At 41.7% G+C, this 25,574-nt stretch overlaps 1 protein-coding gene across 1 annotated transcript in view; it reads left to right on the top strand.

The window, feature by feature from the left end:
- The window catches only part of LOC126417043 (KH domain-containing, RNA-binding, signal transduction-associated protein 3-like), a 529,689-nt gene that overhangs the window by 437,377 nt on the left and 66,738 nt on the right, over positions 1-25,574 (top strand). The gene's annotated exons all lie outside the window — the stretch shown is intronic.

Below are 25,574 nucleotides of genomic sequence, written 5' to 3'. Positions count from 1 at the left end.
CCTGTTGCTCGAATGGCCAGTTTTAGCTGCTCTGCGGTGGCCTTTTAACTTCCCCAGCACCCTACCTTGGGTGTTGGGCGAAAATGCCTCAAGAGCAGCTTTAGTTTTACGTTTTATTCGTGAGGTGGGTTTTATCATCTAGCGCATGTACTTTGTCCCTATATGTCCTGCACCCTAGTGTTTTAAGAGTGGAGGTTTTAATGTGTTGCAGAGTGGCGGCTGGCTTCTCCTTTTTATTCTCATGGTCAGCCACCCATAGTTATCTGCTGCCTTGTTTTGAACTCTTCTACATATTTTTTTGCGTGTGTCTGTAGTTTTCTTGTCCGATTTTGTCCATTTTAGTGTTTGTTGCCCTTGTCGTTTTCTCCTTTCTTCCAGCCATGTTTTGTATGTATGCTTTACACTCTTTACGAAGAGAGCGTTCGACTGGCGCACCTACGCACTGTGTATCCGTCTTCGGGAATAGTGTGTGTACCCACTATACGCTTTGTGTCACAGAAACAACTTAACCAGTCGTCTTCCTGAGGTAATGTATTATACAGGAATAAGGTGATTTATTTATTTTCTTTAATGGAAGTACGGTTAATACGTTCCGAACTCTTACGAATAAAATAAAGGGACTAGTTACCCAATATTAAATGGGTTACAATTTTTATTCTCACTCTTCTTATCACCAGCGGCCATATTGTGGTTAAACTATGGCCTAGCACACGTTTAGGACTGTACGGTGAATTGTTATTGACTACTGTTTCACTGAATGTGAGACAAGTTACCAGCGACAGCTCTTCCGCCTCATCTGCAAAATACGCGTGTTTGTTAAGTAATTCGTCGCCGATAAGACAGCGCTATGTAGCAGTTCACACTTTCCTGCGGATGAACAGCGGTCTGTATAAACAGTACGGGTACGAATTTTCTGAAACCACTCGATAGTCCCTTGTCGAAGAGTACATTCCTTCAGACGAGTTCGGGAATGTCTATTGTGTCCGGTTTAACACTGTTTTGAAAGTTCTGATTATTATTATTGTATGCAAACATATTGCTTATGGTGCATACACTGATGAGCCAAAACGTTATGACGAACTGCTTAGGAGCTTGTTCGTCCATCTTTGAAACGAAATACACCACTTATTCTGCGTATCAGGGATCCGAAAGTTTGTTGGTAGGTTTATGGAGGTATGTGGCATTAGATGTCTACAAACAGGTAATGTAATTGGCATAAATAACGGGCCATTGATTTGCGTACATGGTGATTGCGCCCGATAGCGACCCAAATGGATTCCATAGTATTTACATCAGGCGAATTTGTTCGCCGAGACATCAATGTGAGTTCACTATAATGGTTCTCAAACCACTGTAGCACGGTTTTGACTCGGAGACACTGACAGTTATACTCCTGAAAGATGACATCGCCGTCAGTGAAGACACCAAGCATAAAGGGATGCGATTATTACCACAGATCCCATGTAAGCGCAGGAGAACGTCCCCCCATAGCATAATACTGCTCCCAACAGCCTGCTTTCGTGGTACACTGCACGTTTTGAACCGCCGTTCACCTCGATGACGGCGTTTTTGGAGACGACCATCGGCCTAGTGAAGCTAAAACGTGAGTCACCCGAAGAGTCGACACGTTTCCATTGACCGACGGTCGAATCCCGATGGGCCCGTGGCCCATTGCAGTCGTGATTGACGGTGTCTTTGCGTCAACATGTGAACACGTATGGTTGGTCTACAGCGGAGCTTCATATTCAACAATGTACGATGCACGATGTGCACCGGACCACTTGTGCGTGCACCAGCAATGTGCTCTTTCGGCAGAGATGCCACAGATCACCATGTATCCTATTTCACGGAGCAGACAAGCCTCCGAACCCAACGTTCTGTGAAGAGTAGTGGACGTCCAATCATTTAGCGCCTAGTCTACTTCTTTTCATAAATGCTCACGACAATAGCACGTGAACATTGGACCAGATTCGCCGTTTTCGTGGTAATCATTCACAGGCTCTGCGTAATAATAATAATAATAATAATAATAATAATAATAATAATAATAACCAGACTTAACGTCTGAGAAAGTAAAGAAATAATTATAATAATAATAATAACACAAATCCAAATAGAGGTGTTTTGCAGGATATGCTCCCTGCAACCACCCTAGAAGGAAAACAAAGACAGAGGATGAGATGGTCAGATGAAGTTAATCGACACCTCATGTTCTGTTATTACCAAGCAACAAACCTAGGAACCAACACAACTGGATACAGATCACAAGTATACACAACATTTATTACAAGATACCCGGAATTAAAATTTTTAACAGAACAACGACTAGCTGATCAGATCCGTGTAATAATAAAAAATAACAGGATACCCCAGTCAGAATTAGAAAACATCAAACAACAAGTACAACAAATACTGGAACAAAATAATGTGCAATCAGAAGAAGAAGAAAATACAGTAATGGACTCAAACATCCCAGAGCAAACAAACAAAGACCAACACGCATCAATTAAACAATCAGAGGAAAACGAAATCTTAAGACAGCCACCAGAACAAGCACAAATAGAACACGAAGAGACACAAGTGTTAGATATAGAAGAGAAATTTCAGCTGACATATATAGAATACAAAGACACAAATACAGACATCAGACCATTCTTGCATAGACCGCCAAATAACCCACAAGTCGAAACAGCAATAAAAACTATCAACACAATCATACACAACAAAATAAATGAAAATACAACTATGGAAGAGTTACAACTACTGGTTTATATAGGAGCACTCACCACACTAAATATACACACTAGGCAGAGATCAGAACAAACCAACACACAGAAGAAACCCACAAAACCAGCATGGCAACACAGGCTACAGATCAGAATAGAAAAACTAAGAAAAGACATCGGACAGCTAACACAATTAATAAGAAATGAAATATCAGACAAAAAACGAAAAGGTTAGGTAAAATCTCACAACAAGAAGCAATAGAGCAATTAGATGAAAAGAAGCAGAAATTACAAGCATTGGCCAAACGACTTAGAAGATACAAAAAAAGTGAAAATAGAAGGAAACAAAACCAAACATTCAACACAAACCAAAAGAGATTTAACCAAACAATAGATAACACACACATTAAAATAGACAATCCACCAAACATAACAGGCATGGAACACTTCTGGAGCAACATATGGTCAAACCCGGTACAACATAACAGGCATGCACGGTGGATACAAGCAGAAACAGACACATACAAGATGATACCACAAATGCCTGAAGTGATAATTTTGCAACATGAAGTCACCGGAGCAATTAATTCTACACACAATTGGAAAGCCCCTGGAAATGATAAAATAGCAAATTACTGGCTAAAGAAGTTCACCTCAACACATTCACATCTAACTAAATTATTTAACAGTTACATTGCAGACCCATACACATTCCCTGATACACTTGCACATGGAATAACCTATCTGAAACCCAAAGATCAAGCAGACACAGCAAACCCAGGTAAATATCGCCCCATAACATGCCTACCAACAATCTACAAAATATTAACTTCAGTCATTACACAGAAATTAATGACACATACAACACAGAACAAAATTATAAATGAAGAACAAAAAGGCTGCTGCAAAGGAGCACGAGGATGTAAAGAGCAACTGATAATAGATACAGAGGTGACATATCAAGCTAAAACTAAACAAAGGTCGCTACACTACGCATACATTGATTACCAAAAAGCCTTTGATAGTGTACCCCACTCATGGTTACTACAGATATTGGAAATATACAAAGTAGATCCTAAATTGATACAGTTTCTAAACATAGTAATGAAAAACTGGAAAACCACACTTAATATTCAAACAAATTCAGATAACATTACATCACAGCCAATACAGATTAAGCGTGGAATATACCAAGGAGACTCATTAAGTCCTTTCTGTCTTGCTCTGAACCCACTATCCAACATGCTAAATAATACAAATTATGGATATAATATTACTGGAACATACCCACACAAAATCACACATTTGCTATACTTGGATGATCTAAAACTACTGGCAGCAACCAATCAACAACTCAACCAATTACTAAAGATAACAGAAGTATTCAGCAATGATATAAATATGGCTTTTGGAACAGACAAATGTAAGAAATATAGCATAGTCAAGGGAAAACACACTAAACAAGAAGATTACATATTGAATAACCACAGTGACTCCATAGAAGCGATGGAAAAAATAGATGCCTATAAATATCTAGGATACAGACAAAAAATAGGAATAGATAATACAAATATTAAAGAAGAACTAAAAGAAAAATATAGACAAAGGCTAACAAAAATACTGAAAACAGAATTGACAGCAAGAAACAAGACAAAAGCTATAAATACTTATGCTATACCAATATTGACCTACTCATTTGGAGTAGTGAAATGGAGTAACACAGACCTAGAAGCACTCAATACACGTACACGATCACAATGCCACAAATATAGAATACATCACATACATTCAGCAACAGAAAGATTCACATTAAGCAGAAAGGAAGGAGGAAGGGGATTCATAGACATAAAAAACCTACATTATGGACAGGTAGACAATTTAAGAAAATTCTTTCTAGAACGAGCAGAAACTAGCAAAATACACAAGGCAATCACTCATATAAATACATCGGCTACACCACTGGAATTTCATAACCACCTTTACAACCCTTTAGATCACGTAACATCAACAGATACGAAGAAAGTAAATTGGAAAAAGAAAACACTACATGGCAAGCACCCGTATCATCTAGCACAGCCACACATCGATCAAGACGCATCCAACACATGGCTAAGAAAAGGCAATATATACAGTGAGACGGAAGGATTCATGATTGCAATACAGGATCAAACAATAAACACCAGATATTACAGCAAGCATATTATTAAAGATCCCAGTACCACAACAGATAAATGCAGACTTTGCAAACAACAAATAGAAACAGTAGATCACATCACAAGCGGATGTACAATACTAGCAAATACAGAATACCCCAGAAGACATGACAATGTAGCAAAAATAATACATCAACAGCTTGCCTTGCAACATAAACTTATAAAACAACACGTTCCCACATACAAGTATGCACCACAAAATGTACTGGAGAATGATGAATAAAAATTATACTGGAACAGAACCATTACAACAGATAAAACAACACCACATAACAAACCTGACATCATACTCACCAATAAAAAGAAGAAATTAACACAACTAATCGAAATATCCATACCCAATACAACAAATGTACAAAAGAAAACGGGAGAAAAAAATTGAAAAATACATCCAACTGGCTGAGGAAGTCAAGGACATGTGGCATCAGAATAAAGTTGACATTATACCAATTATACTATCAACTACAGGAGTCATACCACACAATATCCACCAGTACATCAATACAATACAGCTACATCCAAACTTATATATACAATTACAGAAATCCGTAATTATTGATACATGTTCAATTACCCGAAAGTTCCTAAATGCAATATAACATATACCGTACAGTTAAAAGGAAGTGACGCTTGATCAAGGTCCGCGTCACGTCCCATTTTTTAACCAGACTTAACGTCTGAGAAAGTAAAGAAATAATAATAATAATCTGACATTTGTCAAAGTCGCTTTTCGCAATGGATTTGCCCATTTGCAGCCCATATCTTCGCTAGGGTGATCCTCAGCCCGTGTCTGCTCCGCATACATACTTTTTTTTACCGCGTCACATGCCCGCAACGCCACCAGCAGCATGCAACGTCGCTGTGGACAGTGGTCATAATGTTTCGTTTTGACGTTTTGTGATTGGGAGAAAATAAAAGTGAATATGGACAATCCTTATCAAGACGCAACCTTCGTTGTATTTCTCTGCAGCTACTCAGCGATAATTCTGTCTTCATTTATCGAAGAGAAGCACTGCAGATTCCGTGCCACATGTGGAAACGATTGACTTCAAATTTGTCGATACTCGTCAGACCCATGCATGCCGTTTTATTTGGTTCTGAATCGGCTAATTATTATTAAGAGCGCAGATTTCGTTCGCATTGATTACATTAGCATTTCGAAAGTCTTTTCCCATAGGTCGAAAGCTTTTTTATGAACCGATTTTGGAGATCAAAAGCATCTTTGTAGATGCTGCCTCAAATCTGTGTGTAGAGGGATGGCCTCAGTTTACTCCGCACAATAACAAAACCTTATTTTGAGATATCACGAAGGGATATTGAGAAACATCGGGAACCACACGGCAGTAGACGACGTAATTGCACCGGTCCCCCCTTCCATATTTGCCGATTCATTCGCCACATTCACTTTGTTCTGGAATTTCGCAGCTTGATTTGTGACTTGGTTGGTAGGTACACGTAGTCTGTCCATTGTTGTTTCGAAGCACTTCAAAGTCATCGTGCTCCTCTCCGCTGGTGGGCCGAAGTGACACTGTGTTTTCCATACTGAAAAAAAAAATGACGGTTTAGAAGATTGAAACAGGTCATAATGGTTGGAAGATATTTTGAAAAATGATGAAATTAAGACGTGTAGCACTGTAAGTCCCAGCAAAAAGTTCACTTGTTACACTAGATCATGTTATATTTGGAGGATGATCTCGAAGGTAATGAACGCGTCGTTGGATTTTCTGTGTATTTATGTAACAGTATCTCATCGTTGCCTCAATATACTGTTTCCTTGTTTCTCAGTGACGAAGTCGCAATATTTTGGAAGCCTTACTGTTTCATCTAAAATATCTTTTAACTTGTCGGATGCAACCAACGATTACCTGAAACTCTTCGAGAGAAGGGAAACGATCCCTCCACACAAGACTCGTGCCAGAACAATAGGAAACCTGAGGCAAAACGTGGTACTAGTATTTGTCTAACTTCTGTCTTACAGCTTTTACAAGCTGCTCGCATTCGTGTTACAGCATCATTTTGCTCGTGTTCCAACAACTTAGGTTGGCCTTCGTCATTTCTCAGCGCAGTTAACAAATATCCGTGACACATGTTCCACAGGGAATACTTGTCTTGCGTATTCCTTGACGACCATAATTTTGATTTCCAGTTGAGAGCATGGCCGCGTGTTTGGTCGTGTTTATGCTGGACTCACTCTCTCCAATCAACGCTCAAAGCATATCATCTGCGTTTCATCAATAGCAATTCAGGAATCGTAAGGCGACCATAGTTCCGTGTTTCACACATTCAGCGTATTGGTTTTGACGTTCTTGTTGTGGATCATCGTTTACGCTCGCACAACATTCAGGGAAGCTATTCCATTAAAATGAAATTGTGCTACGGCATCTGATAACACACTGTCAGCTTGAATTCAACACTTTATATTCCTGTCGTGTTAATTCACAGCAAGACATGGTGCTTGGGGATTTAGTTATAGGTCGTCGTTGCAAAGCAGTGGTTAATTCTGATGTTTCCTCTGTGACGTGGGGACTTCTGAGGCTAGTGGGTGGTTAATTGCTAATCACGTCTGCCGTGGGATGGGGGCCAATCCGGAAGCCAGCCTTGTGGCCGGTACCGCTGCCTTGGGCCAATTTCTCTGAAATATCCATCTCTTTGCTGCTGAAATGAGTTGTAATAAGACCGAAACGAGAGCCGTTTTATTTTGCGCCCTCTCCGTGGCTGGAAATAAAGTGTTTGCGTGCCGGCCCTCGCGCTAATGGCGCCTGTGCGGCGGGTTTCATTTGTTTCTTGCGTAACGAAATTGGCCGCGACTCGCCGCGCGCTTTGTCTCGGACCTGCTTTCCATCTCTGTGTGTCCCTCCCCTCCATAACTTTCCGCAAAGAGTGCCGGAGAAGAAATTCTTTCAGATCATTTTCCCGTCTGAAAAATTGCCGGGCGCCGACATTTGCACTTGACGGAGTTGAGCTTCAAACGCCAGACTCTATAACACGTTCAGAATTGGAAGTGGACTCATAGCCTTTAAGTAATTACTGAATTTAGTCACTCTGCATATGACCGTTAAAAATATTTAATGAGGAAGTTGGATGATTTTTACTTCGTTCGTCTCAGTTACATTGTTATAAAATTCAGCTGCAGTGGTTACCGGTTTCGGGTTGATACGTCCAGTCGCAAAGCACACGCCTTGCTATTAACGATAATTAATCGTACGGTATGGTGTGAAAAGACAGCAAAGTATTCATTGGGCAATAAGTACCCTCGTTGGTATTAGACTATGCATCCGTTGCTACTGTTGTTATAATTATTGTTAATGTTAACTTCATATATAATTAGTTTTTCTTTCAGTTAACGGGTAAAATTACTTTTCAGGCTCTGTACGTAACGAACTTCAGTTTTTAGGAGTAATGTACTCACAAACTGAAAATAAAAAAAAATTCTATATCTTGTTAAGACTTGCTGCGGTGTCTGTAGCTTTCTGTTCTGTGCTGTGTAACTGTTACTGTTACATTCCAAATGTAAGTTTAATGTCAATACGTTCTCTATGGTTGCAGATGAAAACTGCTGTACTGCAAAATTCAGGAAGCTGCATAAACCTAAGCATGTTTTTAAAACTACTATGTTCAGAAAACAAAAGCAGTTTTTCCAGTTTTTGAAAGAAAGCAATAAATAAACCACTGAAGATGCTCAACGATACAGGTCTGGGCAAAGAAGAAAAAAAATCCAAAATCAAATTTATTTGTAAGCAACTACGGACACAAAAGTTACCTTCAAGCTCAAAGCTAACGTTGGTTTTTATACATCGTTAAAAATGCACTTCGGTGGCCGAACTTTAAAAATTAATAACATCAGGCCAAGTGTTCCTTGAACGTGTTTTGATAATAACCCAAATAAGTCCGATTGACAGGTTATACCATGATCTTCCAAATGGCTGTGTAGCAGAAAGCGAGCAGTACTTAAAAAGACAAAACGAAAATGATATTGTAACCCAACCCACGACAACCAGTGCAGCATATTGTGATTTAAAAAATCTATTTCGGCTAATAACTTCGTTGCAACTAAGTTTCTGTCAGCAGCTGAGAAGAAAGTGCGCAACGGGAACGCTGCTGCAGGTGATCTAATCTACGGCAGGATACTGTGCAAACCACTGGGAAGTGCGTGGTACAGGGTACTTCCCTTTCTATTCGTATGTGTGCGCGCTGGCGTGAGTATAATTTCGTCTACGTGATCTTCGTGTAAGGGATACATAGGGGGCTGTAATATATTCCTAGATTCATCACTGAAAGTTGGTTCTATGAGTTTTCTAACGAGATTTTCATGGGATAGTTTGCTCTGTCTTCAAGCGTGTGCCACTTCTTTTAGCGTCTTTGTGACACACTCCCATGGATCGAACAAACCCGTGACCATTCATGCTGCAATTTTTATCCGTTCCATATCCGCTGTTACTACTATTTGGTATGGGTCCCCGATACTTCTGCTATATTGTATGAAGGCGTTCAATAAGTATTGCTACATTTTTTCCCTCAGCCAGTTTCGATTGAAAAATGTGGAATTTGTTGTGGGACATGTTTCACGAAGTTCTAATAAGTGGCGGCGCAGTTCGTAGCGTTCTGATTGGTGCATTCCAAGCAGACACAGGTCACTGAGTTACTTTTGGCGGGAAACAAGAACATCGCTGATATGCGTAGGCGCTTGCGGAATGTCTACGGAGATCTGGCACTGAACAAAAACGCGGTGAGCCGTTGGGCGAGGAGTCTGTCATAATCGCAACAAGGTAGTGCAAACCTGTCCGATCTCCCGCGTGCCGAGCGGCTCTCAGGAAATTGAAGAAAAGGCTTCAGCGTGCTCGTCGCCACAAAAATGCAAACAAACTTTCGCTTCCCCATGACAACACTAGGCCCCACATAAATCTGCACATCCGACAGGAGCTCACAAAACTTCATTGGATTGTTCTTCCTCGTCCACCCTAAAGCCCTGATCTCACACTTCCGCTTTCCATCCGTTTGGTCCATTGAAGGATGCACTCCGCGGGAAGCAGTAAGTGGTTGTTGGCGAGGTTAGTGATGCGGCAAGACGTTGGCTACTACGTCGACCATTAGAGCGGTACCAGCCCTCCCAGAAAGGTGATTTAATATCGTCATATTGAAAGAGGGTTATGTTGAAAAATAGTCTTTTGTAGCCAAAATAGTGGGGAATAATGTGTATTGGAATCCTGGATAACACCAACCTGCTTCCAGAAAAAAATGTTATACATTACATATTGAACGCTCCTCGTAGGATGGGTCGCACGAGCTATTGTATGCAGCCTCTTCCTATGAACTTTCGTATCTCCTTTGTAGACTGATGACATTTCGCTAGTATTACACCATTCAACTGCAGTGGACTCTTAGCATTTTCCTAGTGTTATATCACTAAACAGCAATCTGTCACTGTTTTACCTACGACTGCGACTACGTGACCATTCCATTTCATGTACGTACAAATAGTCACATTCAGGTATTTTATGAATTGACCGATTCCAGCTGTGACTCATTGATGTTATAGACATGGGCTACTACGTTTTCCCTTTTTCTGAAGCGCGCAGTTTTGTATTTCTGAACCTTCTAAGCAAGTTGCTAATCTATACACCACTTCGCAATCTTACTAAGATCTGACTGAATATTTGTACAGCTTGTGTCAGACAGTACTTCATTATAGATTACTGCACCGTCTGCGGAAAGTCTGAGGTTACTCGCAAGTTCATTAATTTAAAATATGAACAGCAAGGGTCCCAGTACATTTTCATGGGTCCCATCCTAAGTTACTACTGCACCTGTCGTCTGATCTCCATTCAAGATAATTTGCTGCGTCCTCACTAAAAAAATCTCAATCAAGTCACAAATTTCGTACGTTGATAATAGGCGTAGATGTGATATACTTCAGTGTCACGAGAATTAAATTGAGACGGTAATCGTGGGTTTCTCTCGGTAAAGAAACGTTGGAAAACAGTGCGACTGAATACTAACTTTGGTACAACTAACAGCCACCACACATTGCCAAAACCGTATTTTAAGGAATGACACGAAATTTCGTTGAGCACGATTTAAAATTTGTGTGCACCAATTCTCAGGAGTATTGAATATTTTTATCGTGCATGCCAACTGTGACCGTGCGCCATATATTGAGTGTTGACACTATTTGACCCCTTGTATAGATGCCACCAGCAGCTACTCAGTGTGTGAAGGGCCAATTAAGTTGTTTCTACGTACGGACAGTAGCTAAACCGTAAAAAATGTTAAGAATAATTAGGGTTAAATAATCAAATGTCGGAGACTCCTGTACAACACCATGTAGTATAGCGTGAGTGAATGAGTTTAATCTCAAGATCCAGGTGTTTGCGCGATGCCCCTGTGTAAACAGCAAAGAAACCTGCGTCTCCTGTTACGCAAATGGCAGCTTGAGGTGCAAAGGCGGTAGCGAAGTCGAGACCTCGAGTCGGACTTTCCAGGGGGGCGTAGAGTTGGTGTGTCTGGCTACCCCTCCAGGGGGGTCCGGAAACCGCGACGGCTCCAGCGTCCGCGCAAAGTGAAAAGGCGCCGTGGTGCCTCTAATTAGTGGCGACCATTAGCGAGGTCACGTGGCCCCCTGGGAGCGCTAATTGGTCGGCGCGCTGTAACGCCGCTTTTAAGGGTGTTAGCGCTAAACTCGGCCGCCATTAGGGAGCCCAGGCGAGCCGTTGGCCGCGCGCGCGCGCATTCCGCGCCCTGCACCCGCGCCGGACGTCCGGCCGCGGTGCATTGTGGGCCGGGCCGGCAGCGCCGTAATTCCTGCCCAACTGCGTTAAGGCTAGGAGATACGGCGGGGCGCCCTCTGCCCGTCAACGCAGCTGCTGCCGGTAATACCTGATCCGGCTGGTCTGGGGGTGAAGTGTAAGAGTATTTTGAATGCGCTCTACTGCTGCTACTGTTATCTAGCTTTCTTTCTGTGTGCCTTCTTGCTTATGCGATCTCGCGTAACATTACAGTCGGTACGGAGTTGGTGGTGCTATCAGTGAAATTTTATTTTTATTGTTATAGAATAGGTCGCTTGTGTTCCTGCCTGTTTGACACGGAGCTATTACATTCTTTATGGACTACGTTGTGAGAACAGCGTTTGCCAGCACGAATGAAAGTATTAACATTTATTCGTCGTTGACAAGATAATCCTCTGTCTCAACAGTTGTGATATCTTCGTCCAGTTCTTTTTTGTACATGGTTTTAAATTAATTGTGTTTTTACGTCCTTTGTTCAATGAATAGACTCTAATACCGTGACTTCATAAAATATTAGATTGGTAGAGGTACTTCAAATCCGTCTTCGGACTTCTGAAATGCGCATTTATTTCACCATAGGCGTTTCTTTCTATATATTTAAAGCATCGCGAGCAGCCCGGAGTCAAACATATTTGCAATTTTGGTTTAGTACTAGATTTCAGACATGAAACCGACGCAGTTTGGAATGTTAAATGATATTTCGTGGAAGAGATGAGAATAGTTGCTAATGGCAGAGCAATAGAAGCGACGCCTAGCTTTCTTTCAATTTTTAATGATATCTACCTTCGCCCCTCTCCTCCCCCTGTCTGGACTACTGCTACAATAGATTTAGGTTGTTTGCACGTCTCTGCGGCATTTTCATCGAGTACCTGTTCTGTCGTTGTTTCGAAGCATTTTCGCAAACTCGGTCGTGTTAAGACTTCATCGGGAGAGGCAAGGCCAAGATTAAACGAGAGAGTAATATTCATCAGGAAGAAAACAGAATTAAAAAAGGGCCAGCGACATTTGTTTCTGTATCACTTTCTTGTCCGTATTGTGTCGCGTTTCCTTCTCGCTGATAATACAGGCTGGCGCTTTGGTGGAGACGACAAAAGCCGACACTGTCTGGTCCGATGCACACACAAATTTTGGTTTACGTAGCTGCAGAGCGGCAGCCCAGTCCCGTTCTAAGTCCCGTTGCTTTGAGGGCCTGTCTGAGCAACGCTGACAACCACCACCTTAACAGCATCCTTCGATTTGTGAATCTTTTCGCTAATGGCGTTTGCTGATACCGTGGTAGGAATGGCACTTGGGTCGTTATTTAAATTACATATTTTTTCCTGACTTTATTGCTCGATCATGTTTCTGCAGTTAGGTGTCATCATCAGCAGTTTGCTCCTCTTGAGTATTCTTGGCGACAAACACTGTACATATTTCGTTTTATAGTTTCCGAATCCACGAAGTTCCGCACCGCACTAGCTTTACAAAACGCTATGTTAACATTTCTGCTAAAAATATCTCTGCATCTGGCGTTTGTTTGCTTCCCTTACATTTAGCGTGAATTCAGTCAGTTGGCAAGTATTGTAGTTACTTGGTAATATATGAACGACGCGCTATTCACTATGCACACATTCACAACTCCACGTGTGTATTATTCTCTCATAGCTTCGCACGTGAATGCGCGACGTTCTTTGGTAAACCTCACAGTGGCCGTATTCTGTCGCGAGGCATGTGAGCATAAATTTGCCTACCCTCAGAATCGGACAATATGTTCAGGGGCATAGTTGATGTCAGAACTGATCTGGTAGAAGTTCGAATAGCGATAGATCGAGGCTCATTACGCCTACGAGCTTCGTATTGGCTAAAAACGTTATGTCCAACCGATACTCGACGCAGCGTCGTTGCTTTTCGTAGTGTCAATCTACCAATTATGCCATCCGATCGTATTTCGCGAACCGAATGAGATTTTAAATCAATGAGAATTGCCCAGCAGTTTCATGCTGTGTACAACGGATCCACAAAATTTCAAGACTAGACAATTTCAAAGAACGGAGTGTAGAAAATGTCTTGGATAACATTGAGATGTCTTTCAGCACTCTCTTGACATGTTTAAATTACGAAATGCCTAAGGGCACAGTCTTCGAGTAATGGGGATTTATCGGCATCTTCATAATATGCGCTAAGGGCGTTGTGTGCCCCTGGTTTCAACAATAGCCTACTTTTAAATGTGATATTATTAACGTGTCGGGCTTATGTAGACCTACTTTGCCCCTTCAATTCAGATTTTTGCTCGTAGTTTGTGTGCGGGAATGGTGCTGTGTAGGTGCAAACACGAAGCAAATTGTTCTGAACGTCCGCTTCATCTTCATTTTCGGAACTCTTATCGTTCCAGTGCTATTTCCGGAGTGCCACTGTATAGTTCACGCTTCTTTAGCTTCATTGCGACATTTGATTCGAAAAACTCAGTACTATTGTGCATCACTTTTATGGATGAGCAATATTTGTGACATGGGTATAGAATTATGTGACTTGTGCATGGCTTTATTGAATATTTTTTCACGTTTATAGAAAGGTTATTTAACATTATTTACAGCTGGCGTTGGACAAGTGTGATTTGAGACTTGTATACCAATTGTATTCACATGCTGCACTTTTCGTAAATGTTGAGGTCTCTGACCCACAATTTCGTAGGCTGGCTGTTAAACACCATTAAATATGCACTTCAGCTATTTTAATTTTCAGAGCGTGTAATTATTCTGTAGAGATTATTTGAAAATGTATCAATCGGCACTTCGTTGTAATTTCGATATACGTGCGGAATGTTCATTTGTTTGACTATGACCCCCCCCCCTCTCCCCCCTCCAAAACACACACACACACACACACACACACACACACACACACACACTCTCTCTCTCTCTCTCTCTCTCTCTCTCTCTCTCTCTCTCTCTCTCTCTCTCTCTAAACATTCTTTTCCTGTGTCTACGGGAATGCAAAAGAAAGTGACGGACTGCCTGTAACCGAGTTGTTAAAGTGAAGAAGACATTCATCTCAAGTTACGCCCTTGGTAAAAACAAGAGAACAATATTTCAGACAGATTGTCAAACAGTCTTTTTATTTCCAGTATGTTATCCACAAGAACGAGGCTAGGGTAAGAGTACTAGGATGTATACGTAGCCGCAAAAACAATTGTTAATCTCTGTACATAACAACACAAAAGCAAAGGGAGAGGTAATAATAATACGAAGTATTTTACTCTATTCGTTGTACACTGATCATCGGGAATATATGAAAGAAGAATAGAAAATTAGTTTCCCACCGAGTATGAGAGTACTGACGTGCTTGTCGTCATCATCGGTAAGACTGTTCAGTCTATCATCTGTGATATTTTTATAAAACTTTTATTTGTTTTTTCTTATTGTTCTTCGGTCAGAGCGTCATATATATATTTTAGCAAGACAAGCGCTTATTAAATGCGGATTAAGACTAAGCCACGGCGTGTTAACTCAGCCACTTGAATTGCGTGCTGCGGAAGTAATAAAAGCTTTGACGAAAAGCCTCCACAAGAGTAATAGCACACGGGAAGATGAAAAGCACAGAGGCTTCCTCTGACGCAGAGTCGGAAAAAAATTGAGTTACTTAGAAGATTATATAGTCTCTTGCGAAGGAAATACGACCTTTAGGCCAACGGAAAACTTGAAAACTTTCATTATGTCGTAAATGTTGCAGGAGAGGTGATGGTATGTCGTGGGACATAAGATCGAAATATAAAGAGGTAGAAAAATACGTGCTCACGAAAGAGGAAATCATTCTTATGGAAAGAGGTAGAAAAATAGCGCTCACGAAAGAAGAAAGCATTCTTATAGGCTGAGCACTGTATTGAGTGGATTGTGGCAAAAATTATCATTAATATTTAGAGTATGCTAGCGCAGAAAAATTTCGAAGATGAACTTCTATATCTCTAAAGAAAGAAGGCTAAATGGAAAAAGTATGAAATTACCAGAAATTATGTTGCTGTAAATGAGCATGATGTCATTCTCGCAGGTCGAGCGAGATTGCACCGTAGTAAAGACACGAGAACCATATCGGAATTCAAATCCCTGTCAATTCAATCTGAATTAGGTTTGCCTTATTGTTCTTGATTCGTGCAAATGCCCAGCTGGACTCTTACACAGATTACGGCTGCTCCTTTTCCTCTTCCCGCTCCAGCTCGGATAGTAATTGTTCTGTTATTAACCCCAAGTTAACGGGCCGTTGAAACATTTTTCGTAACAGTGGTACAAAGAGCTGTTTTCCTGAAAACTTTTTTTTAAAACCTATTTCTTTGCGTTAGTGCATCTTCTCGAACCACTTGCTCCAGGGTGCAATTAAGTCACTTCCTTCGGTGTCAGAAAGAAAAAAAGACAATATATGTATCTTAGGATGATGAATCGCTAGGTGGTTCGAAACCGGCAATGGAATAATAAAAAAATAAATGGAAGAACAAAAGGCGACTGGTTGCAGTAATTTCAAGAAACCTTTATTGTATAGGAAAGGTACCGATATATAACTGTGAAACGTTATATATAATGTAATTATCGAGTAAGTAGAGTCATCTGTAGATGCGCCTGCGTAAAGTCTCCCAGCAAATTAATTGATCTTGTTGGGTCGGCAGTCGTATCATACATTCATCATGGCACAATATTTCAGCTATATGAACCGCTGAAATATTGTGTCAAGGTGACCGCATGATCCTGGTGAAAATCCGACAGAAACTCTATGCTTAGTTTGGAAAACAGAAGCAGAACACTGGCAAATTTGAAGGCTTGATTTGAGACATCAGCCGTGTGTCCGAGAAGTATTACCCCCACAGTGTAAGCATACGTGTTCGAGCCCCTGGTTCAGCACACATTTTCAATCTGTCGGAGTTATTCATTAAAGCGTGCACCCCACAGCAGAGAGGACTATTAATTATTAGTTTCGAATATCTTAGTTTTCATCGACCGCTTGGTCATCTGAAAGTTTCCGATTGCGTACAATTAATATCTCGCAACTATAAATGTTTTAATTGATGGTTTTCCATCAGTGTTTATTACGAGCAAGGATTATGAAAATGAAACTCAGTTAACAGGATAGGTATAATTTTAATAACTGCTAAGAGAAACTTACTGGTGTAGTGGAATGTTTTTCTTTCACCCAGCTTGAAGGTAGCCAGTTTTTAGACTATTGTCGGTAGCAGGCTGGCGGTTGCTGGCCAACGTTAAGAGAGACTACCCGTATTTCTTCTTCTTCTTGCGCTACGTCCTCTCTAGGACCACAGGTAGCCCCTTCGTGGACTGCATTTTTCCTCTCTTCTCCCAGAACCTCTTCATTCTTTCTCTTCTTTTCTCCCGCTCTTCATCCGAGATCTTCAGTGTCCTTTCTCCTGTCGGCTCCACTGGTGGCACTCTTAATCTTTTTCTGTGTTCTTCTCTGTCGTTGATCTCCGGCATATTGGTGGGTTTATATTTGTTCCTCCAATTCCTTTCCTTCGACCTTGATCCCCAATTCCAACCAGTCCTTCCGAAGTTCAATTGTCCACTTGATTCCAGTCTTTCCCGTTGTCCTTCCTGTTGTTTCCCACACTATCTTTGTCATTCTGTCCATACTCAGCCTAATTATATGTCCAGCAAACCTTACCCTTTTGAGTCTGATTTCCCAGGATATTGTTTTCATGTTCCGGTACAGTTTTTCCCTAGGTCTTCGCATCAATATCTCTCCACCTCTTTTGGGACCTCTTCTTTGTGTAGTTGTTCTGTCCCATTTCTTCTTAGTGTCATCGTCTCAGCAGCATATAATACTGCATTCCTCACCGTTGCCTTGTACAGGCTTATCTTTGCCTCTGTGGATAAGTTCTTTTTATTATATATATCTCTCGTCCTCTCTGTTATTCCCTCCTTGCTCCTGTTCCTTCCTGGTATAAGTTCTCCCAGGTATTTAAATTTGTCCACTATTTTCACAGTGCCTCCCGGTGTTTCCCAGTCTGCGGTGGTATTTAATGTCTTTGTCTTGTTATAGGCGATCCACAGTCCCACCTTTCTGGATAACTTAAGTTGTCGATTTGTGTCTTTGCGTCTTCTTCCGTCTCACTTACTGTTGCTACGTCGTCTGCGAAGGCTAGGCTGTCCACCTGAGCCCTGGTGTCCTTGTCCCCCCACAAGGGTCTTTGGTATTCCCATTTCTTCGTTTATTGCTCTCCACTGCCTGATCACTTCGTCCAGTGCTATACTGAACAACAATGGTAACAATCCATCTCCCTAATTAACACCTGTCTTGACCTCAAATTCTTTTGACAGTGCTCCTCTGAATCTCACTCTTGCTTTTTTGTCTGTCAGAATTTCTTTTGTGAGTTCTTGTGTAGTTCCATCTAGTCCTCTGTTCTTCAGGATCCTAATAAGGGTCTGTCTGTCGTTGGAGTCATATGCCTTTGTGAAGTACACGAAGGTTATTACTCTCTTTTTGTTTCTTAAGGCCCTATGTTCTGTCGGTTGCTTCAGGATAAATATCTTTTCTATACTACCATATGTTAATAATGTCATTGAGCTAATGCCATTACGTGTTACAACGTGGGTGTCGAGGGTTATAATCGAAAAGCGTGAACCGGAACGACGCCGAGGTGTCGCTTTTTACACGTTATAGGCCGGTCCTCGCCATGGCGAAACGAGCATTCGCCATGCTGTTTGGTATTAGGCGGACGTGCGTGCCCATCTCACACGCAGCGCTCTACGCGCCTGGACTGTTGCCAGACCGGATACGTGACGCTCTGCCGTGCGGGCTGTTGAATTGAAGTGCGTGAACTGTTGCTGCGGGTCGCAGGACCAGCTGGCTAATGAATATACGCATCGTGCACTCGTTTCGAATTGACACACCGTACATTTCTGATTCGCAGTGCCACCAGCTATCGCGCCCCGGTAACGAACCCGACGGTCCATTAATAAACGTATCGTCGTGAAGATATTTCAAAGCAGGCCTGTTCCATGTGTTGTTCTGTAGGTCACTCGTGACTGGATGAGTGAACTTCTCTTTTCAAACTCTGGTACATGTAAGTAAGGATGTAGCTAGATCGTGGTATGTCTGTTACCTTTCAGAAGAGAGAGTCGCTAAAAGCAACTGAATTTCAAACATGACCGTTCTATTCATCTAAATGTTTTCGGTGCTAGTCACCATACGCTTTTTGGTGAAAGGTTTGTGTTTAGGTCAACTAATTTGTCCAGGTTCGCCATCGTGGACTGTGCGTCATATATATGACTTGTCTTCAAACGTCCGCTATGGCACCTCCAAGATAAAAGCTTTCCGTTGTGCCCAATATCTCTTAGTGTAGCATGTCTCATGGGACCAGCTCGAGTTTTTCGAGTTGTTCTGCTTCTCTTTGGAGTGGTGTAGGCACGCCCTTGACGAGTCATCCTTTTCTGGCTCCTTATCTCTTAGTGTCTGTCTCAATAAGAATTACAAATTGAGACACAATACTTCGGACACCTTGGGTCTACTTTAGAAGAAACCACCTTCATAGATCTGGTATACGCATTCTCGGAAACAAGATTTTTGCGCCCTTCCGATCTTTAGTTTTCCAGGTCGATATCGTAGGTATTCTATTGGTGCGACTAATTCCAGTCATTGATCGATGATGACAAAAATTAAAAAGACTACAAAGTTACTTTCTAGTGCTGAAGATATTCAGAAGTGATTACTCCATCTTTTAGATTATCTATCTCATGGAGTCGGTAATTTTGGTGTATAAACTTCTTGTAGGAATTGTATCACAGAATCTCTTAAACCAGTGCGTGCTTTTGGAACAAATTACCGCAGGCGAACACATTCTCGAAATTCTTTTACGATCTCGGTTTTGACACCTACCTACCTACCACAACCCATATAATCACGTTTCCACAACATTTACCACGGGCTTCCTATGTAGACTTGATATGGACAGAAACAGAAGTTGTATGTACACGAAACGAATAGTTACTAATTCCCATGGACTGCCGAAAAACGACAGCTGTTGTGTAGCTGGATACCACCAAGACGAGAAAAAAGCTTTAAATTCGTGAACTGGTTGACATTAGAAGGAAGAAGAAACAGTCATAATGGTTCTTCACATTTGGTGTTTTGGAAATATTTATTTCTTGGAAATATTTCTTGTTTAAATCTAAGAATAACGAATCGAATTTCGTTTGCACGCTTGATATACGTATACAGCAGTGCTGATGGTGTCAGAAAGAAATTTCCACTCTGCAGCGTAGTGTGTGCTGATAGGGAACCTCCTGGCAGATTAAAACTTTTTGCCGGACCGAGACTCGAAGTCGGGACCTTTGCCTTTTGTGGGCAAGTGTTCCACCAACTGAGTTACCCAAGCACGTCTCACACCTCGCCCTCACAGCTTTACTTTCTCCACTACCTCGTCTCCTGCATTCCAGACTTCACAGAAGCTCTCCTGCGAACCTTGCAGGACTAGCACTTCGCAGTATCCTTTCTTCCAGGAGCGCTAGTCTTGGAAGGTTCGCAGGAGAGCTTGTGTGAAGTTCGGAAGGTAGGAGATGAGGTACTGATGAAAGTGAAGCTGTGAGGACAGGGCATGAGTCGACCTTGGATAGCTCAGTCGGTAGAGCACTTGCCCGCGAATGGCAAAGGTGTCGAGGTCGAGTCTCGGTCCTGGACACAGTTTTAATCTGCCAGGAAGTTTCAGCTTGACGGAGTGGGGCGAAGGGTACTTACGGTGCCTTATTCTGATCTCCCCGTCCCTGTTCCATTCATGAATGGCGTGTCAGAAAAAAAGATTGTCGGTAAACCTCCATATTAGCTGTAATATCTCAAATTTTCTCGTTACAGTCTTTTCGCGAGATGTGTGTGGGAAGAGATAACACATCGTCGGACTCTTTCTAGAGCAAACCGTCTCGCTGAAACTAAAAGACCTTGTGACGAAACGCTCTGCTCTTCGTTGCATATCTCTCTCTCTCCCTCTCTCCCTCTCTCTCTCTCTCTCTCTCTCTCTCTCTCTCTCTCTCTCTCTCTCTCTCTCTCTCTCTCCCCCCCCCACCCCCTCCTACCTGGTAAGCGTTCCAGAGCTATGAGCAATACTCAAGAATCGGCCGAACAAATGTTTTGTTAAGTCACTTCTTTAGTAGATGAGTTAGATTTCCGTAAAATTATTTCTTTGAATCTCAGTCTAGCATCTGATTTTCCTATTTGTTTTATATGGTGATTCCACATAAGGTCTACCTGGATGCTTACTCCGGGATATTTTGCGGTAGATATTGTTTCCAGCATTTTGTCGTCTACAGTGTAACTGTACAGAAGTGGATTTTTTTGTCCTACGTATGCGCAATACGTTAGGTTCCTTGACGTTAACGCTAAAGTCGGTTCCTGCACCATTCATCAATCCTCTGAAGGTCCTCTTGCAAATCGCTACGGTTTTTTTGGCGTTGTTACCTTCTTGCAGTCAACCGCATCAGCTGCGAATAGCCTTACGGAGTTTCCGACGTTTTCTCTGCTAGATCGTTCATGTGTAATATTGCTACCTTTCCGCGCCGGGAGTGGGTAATGAGCGCGCCTGCTGCTTTCCTTGCATGTGGTAGGCGTTTCTCAGGGGCGTAGGTAATAAAATTTTGATGTTTGTAAACATGATGTACTAGCAGAAGACGTGATTCACGAGCTGAAAAACACACACACACACACACACACACACACACACACAACGCGCACCAACTAAAGTACATATGTGAATTTCTATAACGCTGATGAATCGTGGGGTGTAGTACCGAATTCGAAGTTCATAACGGTGACGTAACTCTTTTCCACGAAATTTTGGTCAAATGGCTGGTCAACTTTGTGAATCCTAACCACTGTTAATAGTAAGGTAATCGAAGAGCATTCGTCCAGCTTATTGCTTTAAGTAATTGTGAACGATACAATTGTTCCATTGCGCAATCTTAATTTGGCGTCCGTGGAGTAATTTGGCGTCTTTTATGGCATCTTTTTCCTTTGAAGTTTGAAACAAGTTTAATAGAAATCACTCTGTCTCGGTCATTAAACGAGGAAGCGAACTAGTGCGTTATTTATTGCCGAGTAAGTGACGAAAACGTCCACGTGGGCCGCACGCCAGCAGGCTGACGTTTATTTAACTACTGGTTGCGAAACGTAAGCATCCTGCATCCCGCCGTCGCTGCCAGAACTGGGGCTTTGTAAACGAGCCTCGCTGCGCCACGCGTCGGCCTGGTTACGGAACTCGTGGAGACAGTTGGCAACAGACGGGATACTCACACAGTGCTTTACTGTCCCGCCCGCGAGGTTGAAAACTGTAGGCAGCTGAAACAGTTGTTCATTGCCTGAATCAACGCTTTGTGATGTACCGTTCTATCCTCCTCCTGGTAGCTAGCTTCAAAACTGTAAGTGTGGTTAGCTAGCGGACCATATTGTGTTTTCCGTGATGTGCTTTCACCGAGTATACGGTATTAAATATTTATTCGATAGGAAACAAGTTACACTTACAACTTTTGAATGCTGAGCCCTATGATGCGTTTTGTGAATGTATGTTATCAAGGGGGAACCCGCCATACGTCGCCCTGTGGTACAGTCGAACTTGGCATGGTGAAAGAAAGGTGAAAATAAAGGGTCACCAGTTTGTGGCTAAGTTGCCAACATTCAATAGTTTGCGAACAAATGATAGTCAATGTTTCAACACTGCCGCATCAGTCCGCTGCCGCACGTGTATCCACATGAGCTGTCTGTACAGTGACTATGCCCACCCCACGAATCAGTAGTGTACAGAAACAGTTTCATTTTTACATAACTTGTTGGACTCGAGGACAAAATTTGCCACTGACTTATTAGAGGCAGATACTGATGGCAACAGTATTATGGAAATGTAATTCCGTGTAAATTTTGATGGTGAAAGATGTTTCTAATAATATTTGAAATGCTGAGTTCTTTTATCAAGAATTCCTTTGTATTGCACGATGTCACAAAAAAATACTGATATCACGTACTTCCACGTGGTTTTGAACACAGGGCGCAAAAATTCGAAGCCGTGCTATCCGCTGCGCTACCATCTCATCTAGATACACACCGCGCAAAAATGCTGATAAAGTGGCAATGACGCTCTGACCCTGATTCTCTGGGAAAAGAGTGACTGTTGGCACCTGAGCCAAAATTGTTGTCCCTTCATTTTCGACTTCCGTTCACCCGCCGAGTGTCGATTATCAGAGTGCGACCTATGGCGGATTGTTAGACTGGTTTTTCTTTTCGCCCGTAAACTGATTTTGAACATACAGATGGAAAGAAATTTTTATCTTAGTTTGTATCATTGCGTTTGAGGTAGTTCGAGCAATTATTGAGTTCCACATGTCCTCAGAAATAATGTAGAAAATATTTTCTCACGTAACTACCTTGTTCGCTCCCCTGAATGATTAATAGACCTTTCCACTTTGCCATGTACCACTGGCTACAAACAACAGTGACTGTACTGGAAGCAAAGGATTCACGTTATACCGTTTCCCACGAACAGCATTTCGCAGATCTCCATTCTTCAGTTTTACGACGAATTGCTGAGGTGAAGAATTTCGTGAATGCTGATAGAAGTAACATTTTTGTCTTTGAGCTGGGTAGTTAACCCTGTTAAAATGTTTTTCATTGAACTCTACAGAATATTTGATGAACATATGCCTGATCTTAAAGAGCTCCTTTTGATTCTGTTTAAGGTTACACGTACTAAAATATTGATTTATATGTGTGAACGGTACATGGGCGTTATTTGTATCTGTGCAGCAATCGTTATGCCATATCGTACTTCATTGATACTCTATTTCTTGATCTCGTTACCGGCTGAGGGGGCGCAGTGGTTAATGCACTGCGCTCGCGTTGGGAAGAGAGAAATCGAATCTCCACCAGACCATCCAGATGAAAGTTTTCGATAATCTCACCACGTCAAATTAAGCGAATTCCTTGGCGCTTCCTTTGAAGCCGGTAAGGCGAATTTCCACCTCCACCATTGTCAATTTGAACTTTTCTCCGCCTGTAATGACTTCGTCCTCGACGGGACATTAAACGCGACCCTCATTTCTTTTCGAATTCGTTTCATGAGAAGTAATAGTGAAACACTGCAGCTACGTTTTCCTCTATATTGAAATGGACAAGTCGTTCTTCTAGACACGAAGACATACACATTTAACGTTATATCGTTTTGACGGGTTAAATCACGAAGTTGTATTGGTTCATAACCATCTGTTCAGAATGATACCCCACACTAAATATAATCTGTTAGTGAAGTTCGACACATGAGTTGCTACAATTAGTTTGATTTCATTACTTCAGGAGTAAAGCACCCAGTTTTTAGAAATAATCCTTACGTTAATGTGAATGAACAGCCTCTAGCCACTTTCTTGCAACATGATATTAAGTTATTTTACCGTTAAAGTACTGAACTGGCTTTTATATTTTCATCAGAACTACCTAGTTGCTGAGGCGATTCAAAGGTCCATAGTCGATACTTTCTAACCTACGTCCTCAATTATTTGTTAGCTGTATTCCAATTTGTGTCCTCCTGTTCAGTTTTTACCTTCTACAGCTCCCTCTAGTACCATGGAAGTCATCCCTGATGTATCAGCAGATGTCCTATCATTCTGTCCCTTCTTCCTGTCAGTGCATCTCATATATTCCCATCCCCGCCGATCCTGCGGAGAATCTCTTCATTTCTTACTTTGTCAGTCCACCTAATTTTCAACATTCTTCTGGAGCACCACATCTCAAATGCTTCGATTCTCTTCCGTTCCGGTTTTCCCACAGCCAGTGTTTCACTATTCGATATTACTTTTAAAGTGGGAAAGTCTGATAAGGCGTTAGACGTATCAGAAGAGCTGCTGGGAGAACACGTGTCTAAAATATTCCAACTTTTTAATCAAGTACGTAGTGGTTGGTGATCGCTCAGATTCAATTTCAGAGTTAAGAGGATAGACTCCCATGTCTTGCTAGACGTAGAAGCTGGATAAATGGGCTGGACATAACGTGGTTTTTCACGAAAAATTATTTTGTGTGATAATGTTTAGAACATGCCGAAACCTCACCCACGTACTTCAGTGAAATACTAAATGATGTGTTTTATTGCACTGTGGTGTAGCCTTTTTATTTTTTGGAGCCAGGCGTTAATGATACAGTCTCTAAGTATACGATACATACAGACGAATCGTTGGACCTTTACCAAAATATTTCTTAGAGGAAATATTCCTTTGTCATGCAGTCATACAAGACAACAGCACAGTGCCTCGAAGATATAGTTCTCCATACGTTTCGCATTACGTCGAATCGCGTGTTTGATTGTGATATTTTTCTGGCCCGTATGGTTTTCAGACTATCTTGTTACTCAAAATTATCTTTTATCTCATAAGGCAGCGAAACGTTTGTTCTCCCACCGTTATTATCAAATATAGTAATGTTATGATCATCTCGAACGTTGGTCTGAACTCCATTTGCTTTGCTAGGCCTGGTCCTGTTGGAGGTGGTATGCCGTTGCGTTCCTCCAACCTGCGAACTGACTTAACTCAAACAATGGGGAATCTAAAATTTAAAGTGGTCTCCGAGCCAGGTTCGGCTCGGCGTTTTTCACATTAACGAACATTGCCAGAGGTGAAAGATGTGGTGTATGATAGATAAAAACCCTAGGACTGCCTCGAGATCGAACTCGATATCTTAGGACCCGTATTTTACCAGTGATCCAGCGAGCCACAACATTTTAAAGTATATGAGCCCAAATAACTTTATGTACGACGTAAATATTCGGTCGTAAGATGGATGCTGTGTGTAATTAGCAGACTTTTGGTACCGCAATGTCAGTCGCTGCACTCGAAGACATACCGTCACGCCATCGT

Source organism: Schistocerca serialis, chromosome 8, assembly GCF_023864345.2.
Source record: "Schistocerca serialis cubense isolate TAMUIC-IGC-003099 chromosome 8, iqSchSeri2.2, whole genome shotgun sequence".
Lineage (NCBI taxonomy): Eukaryota > Metazoa > Arthropoda > Insecta > Orthoptera > Acrididae > Schistocerca > Schistocerca serialis.
The sequence above is the reverse complement of the archived record's forward strand: the minus strand, read 5'-3'. Positions and strand labels throughout refer to the sequence as shown.